We start from the raw sequence: 14,085 nt of genomic DNA on the forward strand, positions 1-14,085 counted from the left end.
GATTTCAAGCATACTTACTAACAGTGTTTACAGTTTAGCCATAGATGGATCCACAAACATGGATGACTCAAAACTATCCAGTGGTTGTACGATATCTTGACCCTTTGCTTGGAAAAATTGTTTGTTCTCTTTTGACAATGGTGGAATGGAAAGAAGCTTCAACGGAAGAGAATATTTTCAAGCCTTTGGACCACGAAATAACAAAGAGGAAAATTCCATGGGAAAACTGTCTTAGTTTTTCTTCAGACAATGCCTCAGTTATGTCTGGTATAGGTAAAGGTGTGATGGGACACATCTCAAGACAACAGCCTAGCATTTACTTCATGGGCAGTGCCTGCCATCTTATAAATATTGCTGCCCAGCAAGCTTCCAGAGAACTGCCCTGCCCAGTTTCTGATATATTGATAGATATCTACTATTTAATGGACAAAAGTGCTAGCAGTAAACAACATTTCAAAGAGTTTCAAGGATTGTATGACAAAGAAACAAGAAAAATTCTACAACTTGTTGGCTATCACTTGGAGTGTGCCTCAATAGAATATTGAACATGTGGAAGCCATTGAAGAAGTATTTTCACTGTGAAAAGAAAAAACTAGATTCAAAAGGATCTAAACGTGCAGCTCAGTTAGGCAGCAAGACTTTAACAGTCAGGATATCCTCTCAGCCACACAGGGACACGAGACAACAGTCTCCAAAAGCACACAAAATGAAACATTTGATGTAACTCAATATATGTTTATTGACCTTGAACTAAAGAAGAGACAATCAATGAAAAAAGAGAAGTAAATGAAAGCTAGCAAGAAAGTAACCAAGAAAAGTTATGTACAGAGCAAGTTAGATAAGTTAACAGTTTTCTTGGACAACAAAATGAACTTGTTATTTTGTCTTTTTCTTCACACTGCAATTCCTCTATTTGAGCAAACCAATTTGATATTGCAAAGAGAAGAACATTGCATACACATTATGCATAGAACTCTGATTATACAAGTTAAAAATATAATTGTCAGATACATCAAGCCAGAATATCTTGAAGGCAACATCATTGAACTTGACTACAACAATGAATCCTTACGCAAATCTGATGAGGTAGTTTCTATTGGAAATGCTGCCAAGGAATACATTGTTAAATATGAAAAGGACCTGACCTGATCAGCTTCTACACCAGTGTCAAGAAATACTATATTGCAGCTATAAATTACATGATGAAACATTTCCCTCTAAATGATGAACTTCTGATTCATGCAGAGGTTTCTGATCCAAAACTGAAAGTTGGCAAAGATTCCTCTTCTCTGCACTTCTTCACAGCAGGTATCCTGTCCTTGTCAATATACATGAGCATGACACTATTGAAAAGTTGGTAAAGCAATATTTGAACTATCAAATTGATACTTTCTCAGAAACTGTTCTTCAGTTGAATGTTGACAAGTTTTGGGTTCAGCTGTCTACAGTTAAGGATGGAAATGGTAACCAGAAGTATGACATTCTGTGTATGGTTATGCTTAGAATTCTTACAATCTTCCATTCTAATGCTGACAGTGAAAGGATATTTAGTTTAGTGACTAAAAACAAAAGCAAGTTCAGACCAGTTTTGAGCAGTATTATAACACACAAGATGTGTATGCAGTCAAATGGATGTTTGACTGTTATAACTCCCAATGTTGTTATAACTCCCAACCATCCAGAGACATTCTCATGAAAGCAAAGGATGCAACAGCTACAAAACTATTACAATAAGCATCATAAACATGATATAAACTAGTCCTTACACAAAGGCTTCTTCTACTTACTGTTTGTGCATGTTCAATGTTGTTTTACCAGTATGTTTGTCACTCGGAACTAAATAAAAGACATAAATTCAAAAGAATTTTTTAAAATTCATTTATTAAATACACAAAACACAGTTATAAATGAGCAATCTATAGCAGTAGTAAATAATAATAGTTATAATAATAATATAATAATAAACAGTTTAGAGACATTGGTCAGGCCTAGTAGCCACAAATGATCAAGGGCTCTGTCTACAATCATTACGCTCAGTCATTTGAAATAGTTGGCATCTCTGCTAATATTTGATGAAGATGTTATATGGTTCAAAGATAACCAGTACAATAGTAGCTGTCCACTTGTGTCTTTATTGAGTCCAGTTTACTCAATGAAGTAATATTTCAACATGGATGATATTTTACAATGGGATTGGCTACTCAATTCATGCACTGCTAAGAATTATTGAAACATTATATGTTTTTTGTCCATGATACACAGGTTTCCTGATGGACAGGTGCCACGTTGGAACTTTCAGGACTTTATGCATTCTTTCATGATTGTATTCAGAGTCCTGTGTGGAGAATGGATTGAGTCCATGTGGGATTGTATGCTAGTGTCTGGGTGGTCATGCATTCCTTTCTTCTTAGCAACTGTAGTCATTGGTAACCTAGTGGTAAGTTATCTTCAGAATTTTTGTTATTATAGACAGTTAAAGATTGATTAGAGTCAGTCTGCCACTAGAATGGTCATTGTTATCATTTTTTTACCACTGTATTGCTATCTTCCATGATACAAGTTTCTTTAAAAATGTAATGTATTCTATCGATCTATCTATATAGAAGAAACGGTACTCACTCACTCCAACTTTTAAAGTTCAACAGCCATTTTAATCTCTCTAATAGATCCTTATGAGCAATTTTATTGTCCACAAACTGCTACTGGACAGTTTCTTGTTTAGCTCTGTACACATCTGTTCAGTGTAATTATTTTTATTTGTCTTCAATTTCATTAGTTGTGTCTGTCACTGCATTTACCTTTACTTGGAATAATTTATCTACATTATGTAAAGTGTGTCATGATGTAGAATAATGACTTTAGCTTATATTTTTGTCTTTTACATACTCAGTCTGAGTTGAATTTTAAAATTTTGTATACATAAGATGCTAAATATGTCTATCGTGGTCAGCTAAACCATAGATTCTCTCTGTGATTTGTCAATGACAACTCTACTTATTTTTATCCACACTTACTTAGGTGCTCAACCTTTTTCTTGCCTTGTTGCTCTCTTCCTTTGGAGCATCCAACTTGTCAGCACCATCGTCAGAGAGCCGCGACACTCAGGGGCTGCAGGAAGCCTTCAATAGATTTTCTAGAGCATCTGCATGGCTGAAATCTAATATTCTCAAACTTCTCAAGGTATTTCTAGAACAACTGAATTGCTGAAATCTAATATTCTCAAACTTCTCAAGGTATTTCTAGAACAACTGAATTGCTGAAATCTAATATTCTCAAACTTCTCAAGGTATTTCTAGAACAACTGAATTGCAAAGTATTCTCAAACTGGTATTTCTAGAACAACTGAATTGCTGAAATCTAATCTCAAACTTCTCAAGGTATTTCTCTATCAAAATAATGTTTTGCCTGTAATATCTAAAATCTAGCATTCTTTTATATTTGAAAGTATTGTATTTCTAAATCATTTGACTGGGTGAAATACATTCTTCTTTTACATGTGGATACTCTAATGGTAGTCAGTTATCAATATATATATATATATATATATACATACAATGAAAATGAATTTGATTCATTGAGTTATTAGCACCGTCGTGTAACATTAGTCAGTTATCAGTATGTGTACGTTTGTATGTATGTGTATATATATACATGTGCATGATGAAAGTAAGTTTCATGAATTTGATTTTGCTGTGTAATTAGCACACTGACAAGCTGTACAGTATATCTAGTTAAGAACATTACATTTTTCTGTGTAATTAGTACACTGACAAGCTGTACAGTATATCTAGTTAAGAACATTACATTTTTCTGTGTAATTAGTACACTGACAAGCTGTATAGTATATCTAGTTAAGAACATTACATTTTTCTGTGTAATTAGTACACTGACAAGCTGTATAGTATATCTAGTTAAGAACATTACATTTTTCTGTGTAATTAGTACACTGACAAGCTGTATAGTATATCTAGTTAAGAACATTACATTTTTCTGTGTAATTAGTACTGTGTAATTATTACACTGACAAGCTGTATAGTATATCTAGTTAAGAACATTACATTTTTCTGTGTAATTAGTACACTGACAAGCTGTATAGTATATCTAGTTAAGAACATTACATTTTTCTGTGTAATTATTACACTGACAAGCTGTATAGTATATCTAGTTAAGAACATTACATTTTTCTGTGTAATTAGTACACTGACAAGCTGTATAGTATATCTAGTTAAGAACATTACATTTTTCTGTGTAATTATTACACTTACAAGCTGTATAGTATATCTAGTTAAGAACATTACATTTTTCTGTGTAATTAGTACACTGACAAGCTGTATAGTATATCTAGTTAAGAACATTACATTTTTCTGTGTAATTATTACACTGACAAGCTGTATAGTATATCTAGTTAAGAACATTACATTTTTCTGTGTAATTATTACACTGACAAGCTGTATAGTATATCTAGTTAAGAACATTACATTTTTCTGTGTAATTAGTACACTGACAAGCTGTATAGTATATCTAGTTAAGAACATTACATTTTTCTGTGTAGTTAGTACACTGACAAGCTGTATAGTATATCTAGTTAAGAACATTACATTTTTCTGTGTAATTAGTACACTGACAAGCTGTACAGTATATCTAGTTAAGAACATTACATTTTTCTGTGTAATTAGTAGACTGACAAGCTGTATAGTATATTTAGTTAAGAACATTACATTTTTCTACTTCTTTGGACAGAGCATAAAACCTAAAGCAAGAAACCAAATTGGAGACCAGACTCCAAATCATCGGGATGACATGGAAGACCATCCTCCAGTTGGAGACATGATGGTTGATGGAAACATTCCTATGAGGAAAAAGAAATCTCCTAAGGAACACACAGAGCTAGATGTCATGGTTACAGAAGGAGTGGAGATTGCTATTCGAGGTTTTGGTAGGATCTGTACACAAAATTTTGTTTTTTAAATACTTTAATAAGATCTAATGAGTAAAGCTAACCAGGTAAGTTACATCACTAAAACTAAGTAAAATATCTAAATCTATCAGGCTAATTATCACATTTAAAATAATGTGACACATTAGATCTTCTAAGTAAACAAGTTAAGGTACACACATCAAATTAAACATAAGGTAAGCAACATATCAATGTATTATTAAACTCTTACCAATAATTAACCAGGTTAGTTGCTTACCTGAAATTAATAGGGTAAGCTACATACCAATGTATTATTAAACTCTTATCAATAATTAACCAGGTTAGTTGCTTATCTGAAATTAATAAGGTAAGCTAAGCATTAAACTCTTATCAATCAATGTTATTATTAAACTACATATCAATGTTTTATCAATAATTAACCAGGTTAGTTGCTTTTCTGAAATTAATAAGGTAAGCTACATATTAATGTATTATTAAACTCTTAAAGTGTGTCTTTAGAAATTTGAGTTATTAGTCACTTAACATTATTCAAGTGGTCATGTTTACCTAGATAATTGTAACTTAACATTATTCAAGTGGTCATGTTTACCTAGATAATTGTAACTTAACATTATTCAAGTGGTCATGTTTACCTAGATAATAATTGTAACTTAACATTATTCAAGTGGTCATGTTTACCTAGATAATTGTATATCAAACAAAGTAAAAATATTTACATATTATTTCAAAATCCCACGTATAATTAATGAATAAAAACACCACAACCCAAGTGCTTTCAAAAGGTGTACCTTCTTCTTCAGAAACAAACTAAGAATGGTGTTGTAATCAAACGAGTGATATATATGTATATATGAAAACAGTTTGGTGACATCAGGAAGGTCATCTGGTCTTACAGGAAGTGTATATTTTTATTAATGTACTGGTGGAAGCATCTCACTTCCAATACAGTGTAACCAGTTACAGGGCTTTTATTAATTTCTATCAAGACTTCTTCAACCAATGTATTTTTCTTACATCATGAATGTACCACAGGTACTTAATATAACCAAAATTTACAATGTTAAATACAGGTCAGATCTTGTTTTTTGGTTCATTATGAAATCAAGTGTCAAGTTCATGAAACCTTTCCTGTATTATTGATGATGTGTGTTAAGATAAGATTGTCACAGCTGAGTATCAGTATTTAGTCAGCTGCTGTTTGCAGAGAAGTCATAAACATCGCTATTTCTTTTGTGGAACTTATCAGTATTTTATCTGAGGTCTTGATAGAGAGGATGTAATACTCCCCGTTCATGTGCATCATACAACGGATAACAAACTAGACACTCTATTGTAAGTCAGTTCAGATAGTGGATAAAACACCAGACTCTCTACTAATCAAGTAGATAACCCATTAGACTATTATAAATCAGGTCAGATGAGTGGGATGCCACACTATCCTCTCTATCAAGAAGATTCAAGATCAAATCTTGGACAGTACTGGTACAGAAATTATTTTTCAGGTCTTTCTGAAAAATGGTAGAAGACTAGAAACTGAAAACAACACTGCAAAAATTAGTAAGCAATGTGTACTAGGTGATCATATAGGATACCAACAATGACAACGATCCAGGATGTTGTTTGTAAACATTGTATCAAGTGATCATATAGGATACTAACCATGACAATGATCCAGGATGTTGAAAAAATTATATGCATGCACCTAGACCAACAACAAACAAACAACAGTAAATCCCAAGATAAACTACAAAACCTTACATTGCTGCATACCATATGTTCCTGACATCAGCAAAAAAATAACAAACATTTGGAGAAAACTTGTATCAAAACACAACATTCCAGTGAACATCAAATTTATTCAAAACCCAGGAACAAAACTAAAGTCCATATGATGTAAAAACTACACTGACAAACACAACATCAACATAGTTAATAAAATACAATGCAACAACTGCTATGATTTCTATATTGGAGAAACAAGCAGAAACCATATTCAAAGAACTCAAAAAAACACCTTCACAGATTTTTAAACACTGCAAATCAAATAAATACAACATAACCATTAAAAAAACACCAAAATACTATATAAAGAAACAACATAAATTAATATAAAGGAACACCTTTATATCTATGCTAATTAATAACAAAACATCTAACTGCAATGCCCTCTACAATCCCATACCTGTTTACTCTCTTGTTCCTAAGACATGTGCCTGGCCAACAGTCAGTTGCAAACTCTCTTTGTTAACCTGAAGATGACCCAAGAAGGTCAAAACATTGTTCTCTGCTTTATCAGTAAAAGTAATAATACCCATACTAACCATCCTGAGACCCATTTTTACTTCGAGTTTTATGTCATCATGAAATATTGCCTGGGTTTCATTTTATCTCACTTCATGTGTATAATTTTATTATGTATAATTTGTTATGCAATGATTGGCTACATATACGTAAATGTATTCCATGATGACGAGAAAACCCACTTGCAGGAAAAATTATATATTTAAAAACTGCTGGTATGGGTAGAGAAAGCACTAGTAGAGTGCCGTTTTTAAATATATGATGTAAATGTATGGGTAGAGAAAGCACTAGTAGAGTGCCGTTTTTAAATATATGATGTAAATGTATGGGTAGAGAAAGCACTAGTAGAGTGCCGTTTTTAAATATATGATGTAAATGTATGGGTAGAGAAAGTACTAGTAGAGTGCCGTTTTTAAATATATGATGTAAATGTATGGGTAGAGAAAGCACTAGTAGAGTGCCATTTTTAAATATATGATGTAAATGTATTATTAGGTATCTTTTTACATTATGATTGGTTGTAAGTAAAGGGTCATAATACATGTACTGTGATTGAAAAATTTATTTTATTATTTTTTAGATGGCAAAGCTGTAACTGTGAAACTTAATAATAACTCCATGAAGAATTCTCTTCATTCATCTACCAAATTGAATCAAGAACATAATTTTAAATCGAGAGTTAGAAAATAAAACAAAGGTAAGGATCGCTCTCATATTAAGAGCTGTTCTGTATTTCATGACGCTTTGGGGTGTCACATATTTGTAACTTGATGTAACAAAATGTTCTTTGTGTGTTCCTAATATTAACTATAAACAAATTAAATATTAGCTTTGCATTTAGTAATCATTATAACATTTAAAACACACCAGATGTTCACTGTTTAACTTTCTGTTAATCTTGTATTTCTTGAAGTGTAATTATATGGATTGTAAGCCATATTTTTAGTAGTAAAGCTATTATTTGAAAATGATTTTAGTTTCAAAGAACCTGAAGAGATATTTAAATATCAGTTTCTTCAAGAATTAATAATTTTAAGGGCTTCATATATACACTTCTGATCAAAACCAAGCTACCTACATAAGCCATGATACAAATTAATGAAAGTAGTTAGCTTGTTTTGATCACAAGTGTATACTAAGACCAATGCTGTTAATGAAACTAAGATTAAAAAAGAATAAAATATTACTTATTCACCATACATGTAAAACTAGTTTGTTTCATGCACTATCAATTAAACATTATTTACTATATGTATAAAACTAGTTTGTTTCATGCACTATCAATGAAACATTATTTACTATATGTATAAAACTATTTTGTTTCGTGCACTATCAATGAAACATTATTTACTATATGTATAAAACTAGTTCACTTCATGCACTATCAATGAAACATTATTTACTATATGTATAAAACTAGTTCACTTCATGCACTATCAATTAAACATTATTTACTATATGTATAAAACTAGTTTGTTTCATGCACTATCAATTAAACATTATTTACTATATGTATAAAACTATTTTGTTTCGTGCACTATCAATGAAACATTATTTACTATATGTATAAAACTAGTTCACTTCATGCACTATCAATGAAACATTATTTACTATATGTATAAAACTAGTTCACTTTCATGCACTATCAATTAAACATTATTTACTATATGTATAAAACTAGTTTGTTTCATGCACTATTAATGAAATATTATTTATTATATGTATAAAACTAGTTCACTTCATGCACTATCACTGAAATATTATTTATTATATGTGTAAAACTAGTTCACTTCATGCACTATTAATGAAATATTATTTATTATATGTGTAAAACTAGTTCACTTCATGCACTATCACTGAAATATTATTTATTATATGTGTAAAACTAGTTCACTTCATCCACTATCACTGAAATATTATTTATTATATGTATAAAACTAGTTCACTTCATGCACTATTAATGAAATATTATTTATTATATGTGTAAAACTAGTTCACTTCATGCACTATCACTGAAACAATATTTATTTACTATATGTATAAAACTAGTTCACTTCATGCACTATCACTGAAACAATATTTATTTACTATATGTATAAAACTAGTTCACTTCATGCACTATCACTGAAACAATATTTATTTACTATATGTATAAAACTAGTTCACTTCATGCACTATCACTGAAACAATATTTATTTACTATATGTATAAGGTTATGAAGTAAAAGCATATTATAAAGCTTCAACAATGTAAGTTTGCTTAATATCTGAGTTAGACTAATATGACATGTTGTTTAACTATAAAGTCTGGTAGCAGCACATGTTGTTGTGTAACTATAAAGTCTGGTAGCAGCTCATGTTGTTGTGTAACTATAAAGTTGGGTAGCAGCACATGTTAGTATGTAACTATAAAGTCTGGTAGCAGCACATGTTAGTGTGTAACTATAAAGTTGGGTAGCAGCACATGTTAGTATGTAACTATAAAGTTGGGTAGCAGCACATGTTAGTATGTAACTATAAAGTTGGGTAGCAGCACATGTTAGTATGTAACTATAAAGTTGGGTAGCAGCACATGTTAGTATGTAACTATAAAGTTGGCTAGCAGCACATGTTGTGTAACTATAAAGTTGGGTAGCAGCACATGTTAGTATGTAACTATAAAGTTGGGTAGCAGCACATGTTAGTATGTAACTATAAAGTCTGGTAGCAGCAGCGTTAGTATGTACAGCACATGTTAGTGTGTAACTATAAAGTTGGGTAGCAGCACATGTTATTATGTAACTATAAAGTTGGGTAGCAGCACATGTTGTGTAACTATAAAGTCTGGTAGCAGCTCATGTTGTTGTGTAACTATAAAGTCTGGTAGCAGCACATGTTAGTGTTAAGGCAAGTTACTGCATGGTACAGAAAGCACAACATAAAACTGATGTTTATGAAACCTTAGAAAGATTATAGTAATAAATTAAATGAAGAACCATATCATGTAATGAAAACATGACCAAGTTAAATGTGATAGAAAGAGAATTAATTTACTAAACATATTAAAAGCAGTCTAACACATTTGTTTATCTTCATGGCAGCCACATGGAGTAATGAACAAAATCACGGACTATAAGTTTTGTAAGCGATATCTCTGTAAGAGTGTGTACTGTAGGTGATTAGCAGCAGAGTTGAAATTATAAGTTTTATATCAAAACTTTGTAAACCAGAGGCAGGTGTGGACTACCAGCTTGCTATGGGGCTTTCTATTGGAGATGACATGTAGGTATTTCTTCAACATTATATAATCTGTATCTACCAATAATTCATTGTCCAAACACAGAATAAAACTGTGGGTTGTATGACAGATTAACAAAAGATAATTGGTGTAGTCTTTATCCTTTTCTATTTCTGGCAAGGAGAAAGAACATCTGGTGTTAAGGTGTACCCTCAAAAGATGATGATACTTTGAGCATAAATTCAACCGAAAGCCAGAACGGCTGGAAGGACAAATCAAATAATAATGAGCAAAGCCAGTCTTCTTTCTATGATGGAAAAAAAGATGTCAGTAAAGATTTTGAAGGAAATGAAGGTATGACATGGAGTCAGTTTTTATTTTAGTGTATCTACATGAGGTATGACATGGAGTCAGTTTTTATTTTAGTGTATCTACATGAGGTATGACATGGAGTCAGTTTTTATTTTAGTGTGTCTACATGCGGTATGGCATGGAGTCAGTTTTTATTTTTGTGTGTCTACATGAGGTATGGCACGGAGTCAGTTTTTATTGTAGTGTGTCTACATGACGTATGACACAGAGTCAGTTTTTATTTTTGTGTGTCTACATGAGCTATGACATGGAGTCAGTTTTTATTTTAGTGTGTCTACATGAGGTATGGCACGGAGTCAGTTTTTATTTTAGTGTGTCTACATGACGTACGACACGGAGTCAGTTTTTATTTTAGTGTGTCTAAATGAGGTATGGCACAGAGTCAGTTTTTATTTTAGTGTGTCTAAATGAGGTATGGCACAGAGTCAGTTTTTATTTTAGTGTGTCTACATGAGGTATGGCACGGAGTCAGTTTTTATTTTAGTGTATCTACATGAGGTATGACATGGAGTCAGTTTTTATTTTAGTGTGTCTACATGCGGTATGGCACAGAGTCAGTTTTTATTTTAGTGTGTCTACATGCGGTATGGCACGGAGTCAGTTTTTATTTTTGTGTGTCTACATGAGGTATGGCACGGAGTCAGTTTTTATTTTAGTGTGTCTACATGAGGTATGGCACGGAGTCAGTTTTTATTTTAGTGTGTCTACATGACGTATGACACAGAGTCAGTTTTTATTTTTGTGTGTCTACATGAGCTATGACATGGAGTCAGTTTTATTTTAGTGTGTCTACATGAGGTATGGCACGGAGTCAGTTTTATTTTAGTGTGTCTACATGACGTACGACACGGAGTCAGTTTTTATTTTAGTGTGTCTAAATGAGGTATGGCACGGAGTCAGTTTTTATTTTTGTGTGTCTACATGAGGTATGACATGGAGTCAGTTTTTATTTTAGTGTGTCTACATGACATAGCACTTGACACATCAAAATTTTAAACAAATTTGTCTGCTTTATTAGTTTCAACATTGTCCCACATAAGTTTTAACTATATACAAGGCTGTAAGAAAGTTAGTTGAGTCATTATATACACAAGTTGTATGTTTACAGTTTAAGTAAACAAAGCTGTGACACAGCTATGTACAAGTTGTATGTTTACTGTTTAAGTATACGAAACTGTGATACGGCTAGTTGAGTCATTATGTGTATATATGTTTACTGTTTAAGTATACGAAACTGTGATAATGGCTAGTTGAGTCATTATGTGTATGTATGTTTACTGTTTAAGTATACGAAACTGTGATACGGCTAGTTGAGTCATTATGTGTATATATGTTTACTGTTTAAGTATATAAGGCTGTGACACAGACAGTTGAGTATATAAGTCTGTAACAATTCTCATTTCTACATATTCATTAAGTATTGGGTTTTCCTATTTTTTTGTTAAAAATATCTTTAAAATTTCTAAAGAAAATGTACTTAAAATTGTACGTGCTCTACTTGTTATAATTGTTTTCCAGGTTTGTGTGCACCACTCAATCTTTTATCTTTCTTCAGTGAAGACTAAGTTAGATATTTTAAAATAAAACCTGCAATTAGCTTCCTTGTGTTTCACTAGTTACATCTGTATGTTTACTTCTGTAGTAGACTTTCCACAGAGCACAGACACAGAAGTAATAGATTCTAAAAATATAGAATCGACAACAGAAGATTTGGTCTTAGATGAGGAACCCATGGTCTGCTGTCCTGACTGTTGTTACGTGCGGTTTCCCTGGTGTGCGGGTAAAGACGATTCTCCATACTGGAAATTTTGGGAAAAACTTCGATCAAAATGTTTTCATATGGTGGAAAACAAGTACTTTGAAACTTTGGTAGTCACCTTAATTATGATCAGTAGTCTAACATTGGTACGTTATATAGTTCTTGTTGGAAACTAATACTCCTAAGTATATAATTTAACAGTAAGTATTGTGAAAAAGCATTAACTTTAACTCAACAGGATTCAGTTGTTTAAGGAGATGAGAAATAATTTAATACTAGATTATCAAGTTATCTAAGAAGACAAACAGTAGACTTGTATTACAATATTAAGTTTCAGTTATTAACTCGACACAGTTTTTAGTTATCATGAGAGAAATTATTAATTAACATTTGGTAATGCCTGTTATTTATTTTGTAAAATATCATAATTTTAACATTGAGAATGTTTTATTCCAATACAGTATCTTACCTCCTCTTACAATTTTCTCATTCCTCTGAGTAGTGTCAATGTGCTTCACCTTCAGTAGGTGTTACCATTGTAGGTATTTCGGTAGTTGTATGCTATTGGAGTATCCAAACTTTAGATGTTCCTGCCACACATCTTAGACTTACCAGTTTGCATATCCTCCTATTCACTCTTCCCAGGGTGTTTTCTTTGATTCAGACCATGCTGTGTCTTGTGCTCTTAGTGACTCCATTTTGTCCTGATTAGATGTAGTTTCCACTTATTTGCAGGCTTTTCCCTGCCATTTTCACCAACTATCGTTTGTCTGTCTCAGTCAGGAGTGTGCCATATGGCAAGGGACCAGACCTGATGAAGCTGGAGGGTGGGAATGGACAATCCAAATTTTTCCAGGCATGTTGCCTCGTTGATCACTTCCTGTTTGAAATTTTAACAGGATAAATGGTATACTTTTTGCTTTTGATTGCTCTGCCAAGGATATCATCATTCACTACCTTCTAGAGGACGACTGACAGAGTTTTTCACTTGGCTGTTGAGTTACATTATCTTCCACATTCAAATTTACAAAGTTTGTTTCTATCTTCCATGTTGTCCTTCATGTTTTATTCATTTTCTTTTTCCCATTCTCTTTGCCCTGTGTCTCACCCAGATTGGAATCTCCAGACAGAGTTCCTGGAGATCAGGTGTTGGTTGGAGATAGTTTAGCTTATTAAGTCCTGGTGTTATGGCCAATATCCTTCCTTCTACTAAGAGATGTTGGACTGGAGATGCACCCTAGGTTTATAGTCCTTTTCCTACCATCTTCTGGACATTGGTTAATGTCAGATCTGGTGTTGGTCATAGCTGGTGCAGCACATGTATTTGCACTTGTGTATGGTTGGGTATCCTCATCTCACTGCAAAGTGGAAGAAACATACCCAGTTCTGCCCAGTTTGGGACCAGAGGTGTCATCCCCTAGGGCTTTCCACCTTCCTATCATCTGCTGAATGTCAGTTCATGATGGATCAGGTGTTGGTTGGGTATCCTCATCTCACT

General features: G+C 32.6%; 1 protein-coding gene and 1 pseudogene across 2 annotated transcripts in view; both read left to right on the forward strand.

Annotated features, from left to right (window-relative positions):
• LOC143244010 (basigin-like) overlaps positions 1-14,085 on the forward strand; it is a 428,663-nt gene that overhangs the window by 107,444 nt on the left and 307,134 nt on the right. The gene's annotated exons all lie outside the window — the stretch shown is intronic.
• LOC143236801 (sodium channel protein para-like) overlaps positions 1-14,085 on the forward strand; it is a 47,127-nt pseudogene that overhangs the window by 12,754 nt on the left and 20,288 nt on the right. The window contains exons 4-10 of the transcript XR_013019756.1: positions 2,246-2,437; positions 3,019-3,180; positions 4,741-4,936; positions 7,821-7,918; positions 10,449-10,500; positions 10,661-10,810; positions 12,471-12,733. The product of XR_013019756.1 is annotated as a sodium channel protein para-like (transcript). The remainder of the gene's footprint in view (positions 1-2,245; positions 2,438-3,018; positions 3,181-4,740; positions 4,937-7,820; positions 7,919-10,448; positions 10,501-10,660; positions 10,811-12,470; positions 12,734-14,085) is intronic.

Source organism: Tachypleus tridentatus, chromosome 2 (assembly GCF_004210375.1).
Source record: "Tachypleus tridentatus isolate NWPU-2018 chromosome 2, ASM421037v1, whole genome shotgun sequence".
Taxonomy (NCBI): Eukaryota; Metazoa; Arthropoda; class Merostomata; order Xiphosura; family Limulidae; genus Tachypleus; species Tachypleus tridentatus.